Source organism: Tachypleus tridentatus, chromosome 12 (assembly GCF_004210375.1).
Source record: "Tachypleus tridentatus isolate NWPU-2018 chromosome 12, ASM421037v1, whole genome shotgun sequence".
Taxonomy (NCBI): domain Eukaryota; kingdom Metazoa; phylum Arthropoda; class Merostomata; order Xiphosura; family Limulidae; genus Tachypleus; species Tachypleus tridentatus.
Genome location: NC_134836.1, coordinates 131,948,465 through 131,958,505, shown reverse-complemented (window position 1 = coordinate 131,958,505; position 10,041 = coordinate 131,948,465).

The window sequence follows — 10,041 nt, the reverse complement described above, 5'->3', positions numbered from 1 at the left end:
TTCGAAACACTGCATCTCATACATACAAAACCGCCTCCAACGGCAATAGCGGTATGCATGCAAAGTCCCACCGCTAGATATCATTCTGATGCCTGTGGTGACAGAGCACAGGTAGTCTATTGTGTGGATTTGTGCTTAATTCCAAACAATAAAAACATATAAAAAATCCATTTTCTGTTATAAGTTGTCATCAAATATCAATCTTACTATTAGGTGAGAAAACCCATCGTTGTATGACACTATATTTTGTTGTGTGTGAGATCTATAATACTGAAATCACTGAGTCCTGCTTTGCGAATCTGGTACAATATTTAGGGTTATCAAATATAACTCAAAAATAGAAAGCTATTTAGATTGATTTGGGATAATACTGAAAGCTATTGTTCTTCAATCAGTAAAATAGGCTTAACAAATTTATTTCGATTTATACTTTATGGCTATCAAATTTGTACGAATTTGACAAATTACACTCAGGCTGACGTGTCTTTGCAAACTCATTCTTAGCTTTCTGATCTTCTCAATTAATATTTAAAACGTCACACCAAAGATGTTCGCCCTTTCAGCAGTCGAGGCATTATAATGTGACGGTCAGTCCCACTATTCTTTGGTAAAAAAGAGTAGCCCAAGAGATAGCGGTGGGTGGCGATGACTAGCTGCCTTCCCTCTAGTCTTACACTGCTAAATTAGGGACGGCTAAATTATGTCACGTTTTAAGTAATAACGCATGTTTTGGTTTGTTATATAAAATCCATTATTACAATACTTTGAATAAAACTTAAAAAGTGTATCGTCAAGTAAGGATATAACTGTGTAGTTTTCCCATTCAAATAATGGGAGTAATTACACAATCAATAGTGCAGTAGTTTCGTTTTTCCTTAATGGCGTGGAATGTTTAATGTTCAGTAAAATAAACGTATTACCTTAATAACCTGTTTCTGCGATATATACACTGTATCATCAGGTCACTGTAAAAATATTTTCAACATGTATGTTGTTTATGTTAAGAAATAACCGAGTCAGAGCAAGTGTATTTCTTCCTCAGAGGAAAGGTTATTTGCTTAAAGAATTTTCAATATATTTTGGCATGATTTGTTATCTGGTTAAATTATCCGTAGAATAGAAAGAAAAGAATATTTTATTACTTCGTCATATTTTTATATATTTTTTTTTCATTTTAATATTCAAAAGATAAATTTCTGATAAGGTAATGATGGATTTATGGACGAAAAACCACTGAACGTTTCCTAATTGTAAATGCTTTATATTTAAGCTCATTCGTTTATGTCCTTTACTACCGGTTTAGTAAACTGGTTTTATACAAAAAGAAATGGTTTTAAAGGTTTTTCTGTGTAATCGTTGCGTTGTGTAAAATAATTTTGATGGATTTGTATACAATTACGTACCATTCTCGAAGAGCGGTATTATATGTGTTGCTCCCTATGTGAATGTCTTTCAAATTACAGGGGGCGGTAAAAAAGACTCAACCTAACGATGATGGTTTCCAGAACGAAGATCTCACAGCCATTTATGTTTTTCCCACGAGCGTTTATTTTGAAATTTCCCTGTACACTTTCAGTATCAAATAATCCACTGGTTTATTGCTACGTTATGACAAGTGATTTTTTTTTCTTTAGAACTCGAGATTAAACAAGTTCGGAAAGGAAGAAATTCAGTCAAAAATTATAATGATTTTGTTTTAAATCTGACTCTGAATGTAGGAATTAAAAAAAAAAGATTCAAATGCATTCGAGTTTGTTTAGCATTTAATTCAGGAGATAAAAAACTGCATCTATAAAGAACTAAACCCTCCAGTAGTAACACAGCAGAATGTCTACTAACTTACGCCGCGTTGCCCGGCATGGCCAAGCGTGTTAAGGCGTTCGACTTCTAATCCGAGGTCGCGGGTTATAATCTCCGTCGCACCAAACATGCTCGCCCGTTCAGCCGTAGGGGCGTTGTAATGTGACGGTCAATTTCATTATTCGTTGGTAGAAGAGTAGCCCAAGAGTTGGCGGTGGGTGGAGATGACTAGCTGCCTTCCCTCTAGTCTTACACTGCTAAATTAGGGACGGCTAGCGCAGATAGCCCTCGAGTAGCTTTGCGCGAAATTCAAAACAAACAAATTTACCCCGCTAGAAACCGAGTTTCGATACCCGTTACGAGCAGAGAACAGGTAGCCCATCGTTCAGATTTGCGCTTAACTACAAACAAAGCTCTAAAAACACCTAAGCATTTTAAATTGTTCTGAATTGTACCCATAGACAGCGCGTGTACGGATTACTTAATTAATTACTTTGAAAATATGTTTAGAATGTCGGAAGTTTAAAAATATGATGTAGGGTAATCTAGACACGTTTCATTAAATCTTAAAAATAATAGGAAATGAAATAACATTTAACAAGAAAGGTTTACCGCTGAATCACACTGCATTACGTCATATAACACGTCAATGTTCCTAACAAGAACATCATATAGATATCGCTATTATTAACGAACAGCGTATCTACCCTAAAACTGTAGAAAACAATTAGTTTGTTTTATCACATTTACTGATAGAATTAAAGGATCAGTTTTCATCTAATTTGTTGTGTTAAGATGTATGTATCCTTTTCACCTAAATACTTTGTTCAAAATCGATTCTGGTAATTTTAAGTAAATCAGGAAAACCTTTACTGGGTTAACTTGTTGGCTTGCTTTTCTTTACATTGTTTGTTTGTTTTGAATTTTGCGCAAAGCTACATAAGGGCTATATATATATATAATAACTGTCCTTAATTTAGAAGTGTAAGACTGGAGGGAAGGCAGCTAGTCATCACCACCCACCGCCAACTCTTGGGCTATTCTATTACCAACGAATGGTGGGATTAACCTTAACATTATAACGCCTCCACGGCTGAAAGGGCGAGCATTATAGAGCCTAATGTGCCATATCTCTAATACTCAAGCAGACAAACAATTCCACACCAAAACTTCATCAACGTTTCAGCACGTAATCGCAAACAAATTATTTAAATTAAGCTTAACTTATAACGAATATTATAAATACCTCGAGAAGGTATAAAACAAACTACACTAACACTAACACGACGTGTTTCGTCTAGACTTGTTAATCCATTTATTAAATTTCTTCAATCAAAATTGTTACAGTAACAATTTGAAAAGAGCTTCCTTAATACGATTACCCATCCACTCTAATTCAATTATGAGGATGTAGCTCAGCCGTGAAAAAAGTAATTAATCTAATTTCTAATTACTTCTACACTCGCTGCGCAACATCGAAATGCATTCATAGAAAAACGGATAATAATTACGTTTCCACATGTTTTCATAATTCCGCTTGCTAATTTCATGTTGTAACTGTGTTATATACGCCTGGTAAAGCTTTAATATACCATTGTAGTGTGCGTCTCATGTTCTAGTTTCAATAATAACAGTCTTAATGTTCATTAACTTTTAAATGGGAAGCATAAAGAAGATCAAAATTTGAATGTAATTATACGAATCATGTATTGAAATGTTTATATATATATAAATATGGACAATACAGTGTACAGTGACAGTTGTAGTCCACACATGGCCAACCAGTCTACAGTGACAGTTGTAGTTCACACATGGCCAACCAATCCACAGTGACAGTTGTAGTCTACACATGACCAACCAGTCTAGAGTGACAGTTGTAGTTCACACATGGCCAACCAGTCTAGAGTGACAGTTGTAGTTCACACATGGCCAACCAGTCTACAGTGACAGTTGTAGTTCACACATGGCCAACCAGTCTACAGTGACAGTTGTAGTCTACTACATGGCCAACCAGTCTAGAGTGACAGTTGTAGTTCACACATGGCCAACCAGTCTACAGTGACAGTTGTAGTCTACACATGGCCAATCAGTCTACAGCAACACGTGTAGCCCTCACCACACATGACCAATCAGTCTACAGCAACACTTGTAGCCTCACTACACATGACCAACCAGTGTACAGTAACATTTGTAGCCTCACTACACATGACCAACCAGTGTACAGTAACACTTGTAGCCTCACTACACATAACCAATCGGTCTATAGTAACACTTGTAGCCTCACTCACACATGACCAATCGGTCTATAGTAACACTTGTAGCCACACTACACATGACCAATCGGTCTACAGCAACACTTGTAACCTCACTACACATGACCAACCAGTGTACAGTAACACTTGTAGCCTCACTACACATAACCAATCGGTCTATAGTAACACTTGTAGCCTCACTACACATGACAAAACCAGTCTACAGCAACACTTAGTAGCCCTCACTACACATGACCAACCAGTGTACAGTAACACTTGTAGCCTCACTACACATGACCAACCAGTCTACAGCAACGCTTGTAGCCTCACTACACATGACCAACCTAGTCTACAGCAACACTTGTAGCCTCACTACACATGACCAATCGGTCTACAGCAACACTTGTAGCCTCACTACACATGACCAACCAGTCTACAGTGACAGTTGTAGCCTCACTACACATGACCAATCGGTCTACAGCAACACTTGTAGCCTCACTACACATGACCAACCAGTCTACAGTGACAGTTGTAGCCTCACTACACATGACCAATCAGTCTACAGCAACACTTGTAGCCTCACTACACATGACCAATCGGTCTACAGCAACACTTGTAGTCTCACTACACATGACCAATCGGTCTACAGCAACACTTGTAGCCTCACTACACATGACCAATCGGTCTACAGCAACATTCTTGTAGCCTCACTACACATAACCAATCGGTCTATAGTAACAGTTGTAGCCTCACTACACATGACCAATCGGTCTACAGCAACACTTGTAGCCTCACTACACATGACCAACCTAGTCTACAGCAACACTTGTAGCCTCACTACACATGACCAATCGGTCCACAGCAACACTTGTAGCCTCACTACACATGACCAATCGGTCTACAGCAACACTTGTAACCTCACTACACATGACCAATCGGTCTACAGCAACACTTGTAGCCTCACTACACATGACCAACTAGTCTACAGCAACACTTGTAGCCTCACTACACATGACCAACCTGTCTACAGCAACACTTGTAGCCTCACTACACATGACCAATCGGTCTACAGCAACACTTGTAGCCTCACTACACATGACCAACCAGTCTACAGTGACAGTTGTAGCCTCACTACACTATGACCAATCGGTCTACAGCAACACTTGTAGCCTCACTCACACATGACCAACCAGTCTACAGTGACAGTTGTAGCCTCACTACACATGACCAATCAGGTCTACAGCAACACGTGTAGCCTCACTACACATGAACAATCAGTCTACAGCAACACTTGTAGCCTCACTACACATGACCAACCAGTCTACAGCAACACTGGTAGCCCTCTTACTACACATGACCAATCGGTCTACAGCAACACTTGTAGCCTCACTACACATGACCAACCAGTCTACAGCAACACTTGTAGCCTCACTACACATGGCCAATCGGTCTACAGCAACACTTGTAGCCTCACTACACATGACCAATCGGTCTACAGCAACACTTGTAGCCTCACTAAACATGACCAATCGGTCTGCAGCAACACTTGTAGCCTCACGACACATGACCAACCAGTCTACAGCAACACTTGTAGCCTCACTACACATGACCAACCAGTGTACAGTAACACTTGTAGCCTCACTACACATGACCAACCAGTGTACACTGACAGTTGTAGCCTCACTACACATAACCAACCAGTCTACAGCAACACTTGTAGCCTCACTACACATGACCAATCGGTCTACAGCAACACTTGTAGCCTCACTACACATGACCAATCGGTCTACAGCAACACTTGTAGCCTCACGACACATGACCAACCAGTGTACAGTAACACTTGTAGCCTCACTACACATGACCAACCAGTGTACAGTAACAGTTGTAACTTCAATACCTTCATTCATCCTCTCACAAAGTTATCTTTTTGGGAAGAGTAAATAGATTCACTTGGACGCAGTTTTCTCATAAAACATTACGGCACACATTAAATTCACTAAATATGTTAAAAACAAACAAACAATCTCTTCATCGTTAATACGATTTAAATCAAACATTAACTAGTTACCCTCCCTCTCGTTTTTTGCAATCAACTACACATGTAAAGACTGGCGTATAGAACTGTTTACTTTTCGCAATTTACAAAATATGTAATACAGAAAATTCGAATGGAAGAAAAAACAAAACACACCGATACAACTGTCGTTGACTATCGAAACGCCAAGTTAATACAGAGAGGATATGAGAACGACGTTGATTAAGAAATATATTCTGAAGTTTCAACGTGATACGGTCACAAACCAAATCACATAAAAGGCCCAATAGAAAACAAAATCCCCACTTACAACATCCTATTGTAAATGTGGGCTCTATTACGTTTTAATAAGTTTTTTTTGTTTTTGTAAAAAATCACAGAGCCATACAAAGGGCTATCCGTGCTCTGCACACCACGGGTATATGTTGAGCCACTGAGGGGAAGGGTGAACAAAAAGGACTACACGTTTCAGAATTGAGGAACTTAATAGAGTACACGACCCTGGAAAACCCCAGGTCCAACAGTCTATCTTGTTATGGGCTCCTGTCCTGTGAAAGTGGGCTTTCTCGAGGTACTCCTGTTTCCCACCATTATAAATTCTGAGGCACTTGGATTTATAGGTCCCAGCCACTCCGTGGCCCTGATCATGGGACGTTTCTCTGATTATTGCGGGGTTCGTTTGTGGTTTACTTCTTTTCTTCTGACCTGCTCAGGACTTGTCCACTTGAGGCCTTTGTTTCGCTCTTCTTCTTCACCAGTTATTTTCATACTGTCCCTTCTCTTATTTTCATATTGTCCCTTCTCTTATTTTCGTACTGTCCCTTCTCTTATTTCCATGTTGTCCCTTCTCTTATTTTCATACTGTCCCTTCTCTTATTTTCATACTGTCCCTTCTCTTAGTTTCATACTGTCCCTTCTCTTATTTTTATACTGTCCCTTCTCTTATTTTCATACTGTCCCTTCTCTTATTTTTATACTGTCCCTTCTCTTATTTTCATACTGTCTCTTCTCACCTCATTGCCTCAAAGAAGCTAAATTATAATACAGGAAAACTCACACGTATAGATAAATAATCTTCCATGAGCGGGGACAAAAAGGAACCACAAAGTTCCTGACCATCCCTGATGAGGAGAGAATTCCTCAGACTTCTCACTCTCTGAACTAAACCCCTGTCAAGGTTACGTTTCGTTACGTTGTCATAGAAGACCATACACTAAAAATGAAACAATACCGTAAGAGTTTTTATGCATTACACAAGAAAACAAGAAAGCTCAAAAACACTCTATATTTGTTTAAATTATACAACACTTAGTCAATGCAGCATTTTAATTAGTAAACTTTCAAAAACCTTTAAATATATAGCTGATTCAGATTCTAAAGGGTGTGAACCCGGAAGATCCGAATTCGAATCGTGGCTCTGCCAACTCATAGAGTTAACGTGGGATTACGAATCATTTAACTCTATGTAACAATTATAGAAAAATTAGTAGCTAGTTAGTTATTGTAACTGGGTGGCGGTACCCATAACAACAACATGTTCTTGTTACACAACATTACCGCAAATAAAAATATAATGTTTTCACTAAACTTATTTTGGGAATATTGTTTTAGTAATCCTGCTTTGGGAAAGCAGCAGCATTCCATGTGAAGCTGGCAGTTAGTCAAAAATACCAGTTAGTTTTTCCTTATGACCTTGTACAAACACGAGTAAAGAGTATTTTGAACCTATTTATAAGTAAACCTAAACTAATTTTAACGCGACAACACGGGAAGGTCTACATATTCATTGAAATTGAATTTCACTTTAAGTGAGATGACGAAAGCCACAGTGAATCGAAGATAAAGATAAATCATTTTAAACGTTTCTTTCCGTATTTGGTTTTCTGTTTAAACTGTTGAAATAGCACATGAAATGCGGGAGGAAACAAAATTTAAGATCTGCGTTAAGGACTTGTTTGTCGTTGAATATTTCTCAAATGTAATTGAGGTTTCGTAATGTGAATCTCTCATCGTAGGCCCACCATGGTCAGGTGGTAAAGGCACTCGACTAGTAATTCGAGGGTCGTGGGTTCAAATCCCCGTCGCGCCAAACATGCTCGCTTTTTCAGCTGTGGGGGCGTTATAATGTGACGGCCAATCCTACTATTCGTTGGTAAAAGAGTAATCCAAAAGTTGACGGTGGGTGGTGATGACTAGCTGTCTTCCTCTAGTCTTACTCTGCTAAATTAGGGACGGCTAGCGCAGATAGACCTCGTGTAGCTTTGCGCGAAATTCAAAACAAACAAATCTCTCATCGCCTAACTGTTTGTAACTCTTCCATCAGGAGATATGCAATAGAATACCAAGTATTAGAGATTTCGGAAAATTTTAGCAAGCCCCAAACAAGAGCGATCAGACAATAGAAACTCACTGGTTGGTGGCCTAGCCAACACTGGTGTCCATACTTTTATGATCAGTACGCTTTTGTAAAGATTCATGTTTCGTTAGTTTTATGTTACTTAATTATCAGTGGCCCAAATTATGCTATAGGCATACCTCAAATGTAAGGTGGTATCCCATAATTTGAAGTAAAAGTTTGTACAATCCGAAATACAAGTGACATATGTATATGTTACGTACAACCGTACAATTAAAATTTTGAAGCTTTCAGTTTTTTAAAGTATGATCGGCCGTGGCATAATGGTTACCGTGGCTTAGCGAACTACAAATACAACTACAGAGGTCCAAGGTTCGTGTTGTGATACTTTTGTTTGTGTCTGTTTGTTTTGAAGTTAAGCGCAAAGAAACACGATAAGCTATCTGTGCTCCGCCCATCACGGGTATCGAAATTCAGATTATAGCGTTGTAACTCCGCAGACATGCCCCTGTGCCACTGGGACCTTTTGTTTGTGTGCTTTCAGGCATTCGTACAAAGCACTTAAGGATTGCCTGCTTTATATGTCTCTAATTTTGAAGTGATATAGAAGAGGAAATATAGATAGCTAACGGAATCCACCGCCAACTCTTGGGCTACTGTTGTCTGAACGGATTTAAATGTTATACTTATAATGCACCCATAGGCTCAAAGTGTAGGCACGACCTTTTGTTTTTATGGTAGCTCACACTTCCAATACTAAAGGCCCGGCATGGCCTAGCGCGTAAGGCGTGCGACTCGTAATCCGAGGGTCGCGGGTTCGCGCCCGCGTCGCGCTAAACATGCTCGCCCTCCCAGCCGTGGGGGTGTATAATGTGACGGTCAATCCCACTATTCGTTGGTAAAGAGTAGCCCAAGAGTTGGCGGTGGGTGGTGATGACTAGCTGGCTTCCCTCTAGTCTTACACTGCTAAATTAGGGACGGCTAGCACAGATAGCCCTCGAGTAGCTTTGTGCGAAATTTCCAAACAAACAAACAAACCAATACTAAAACTGGACCATGTTCACTCTACTGCCATCTGACCATGAACGTCTTGTACTCGGAGCTGGATGATCATTATTATGGCAACAATCGATCCTGTTATTTGGTAAAGAATAACTTTATAAACCGAATGTGTAACTTTCGATCAGTAATACTAAATTAGGGATTACTGTACCTGATCTTTAAATGCCTCTGACATGGCCGTCTTACCCACCTGTCCCAAAAGATGCCGTTCTGGTCGAAAATCCAATATCTTAATATGTTTAGTTTACTATCAGAACTAGGCACCCAAAAGTTATATCAATAAAAGTTTGCCAACACTAGTAAATAAAGTTGTAACATAATAAGCCGCAAGAAAATAAGTCAGAAACTAAGCAAGAAACTTCTATTTGGTTTAGTTTTGTTAAGAATAAAACTATCCAAAAGGATAGTTGTACTTTACCAACCATGGGTATCGATCCTCGGATTGTTAACGTTGTTCGTCTGCAGACTTACCACCGAACAGCTGAAGAACAAAATCTTAGACATTTAGAACAATAATTAGACTAGTTATGAATAGG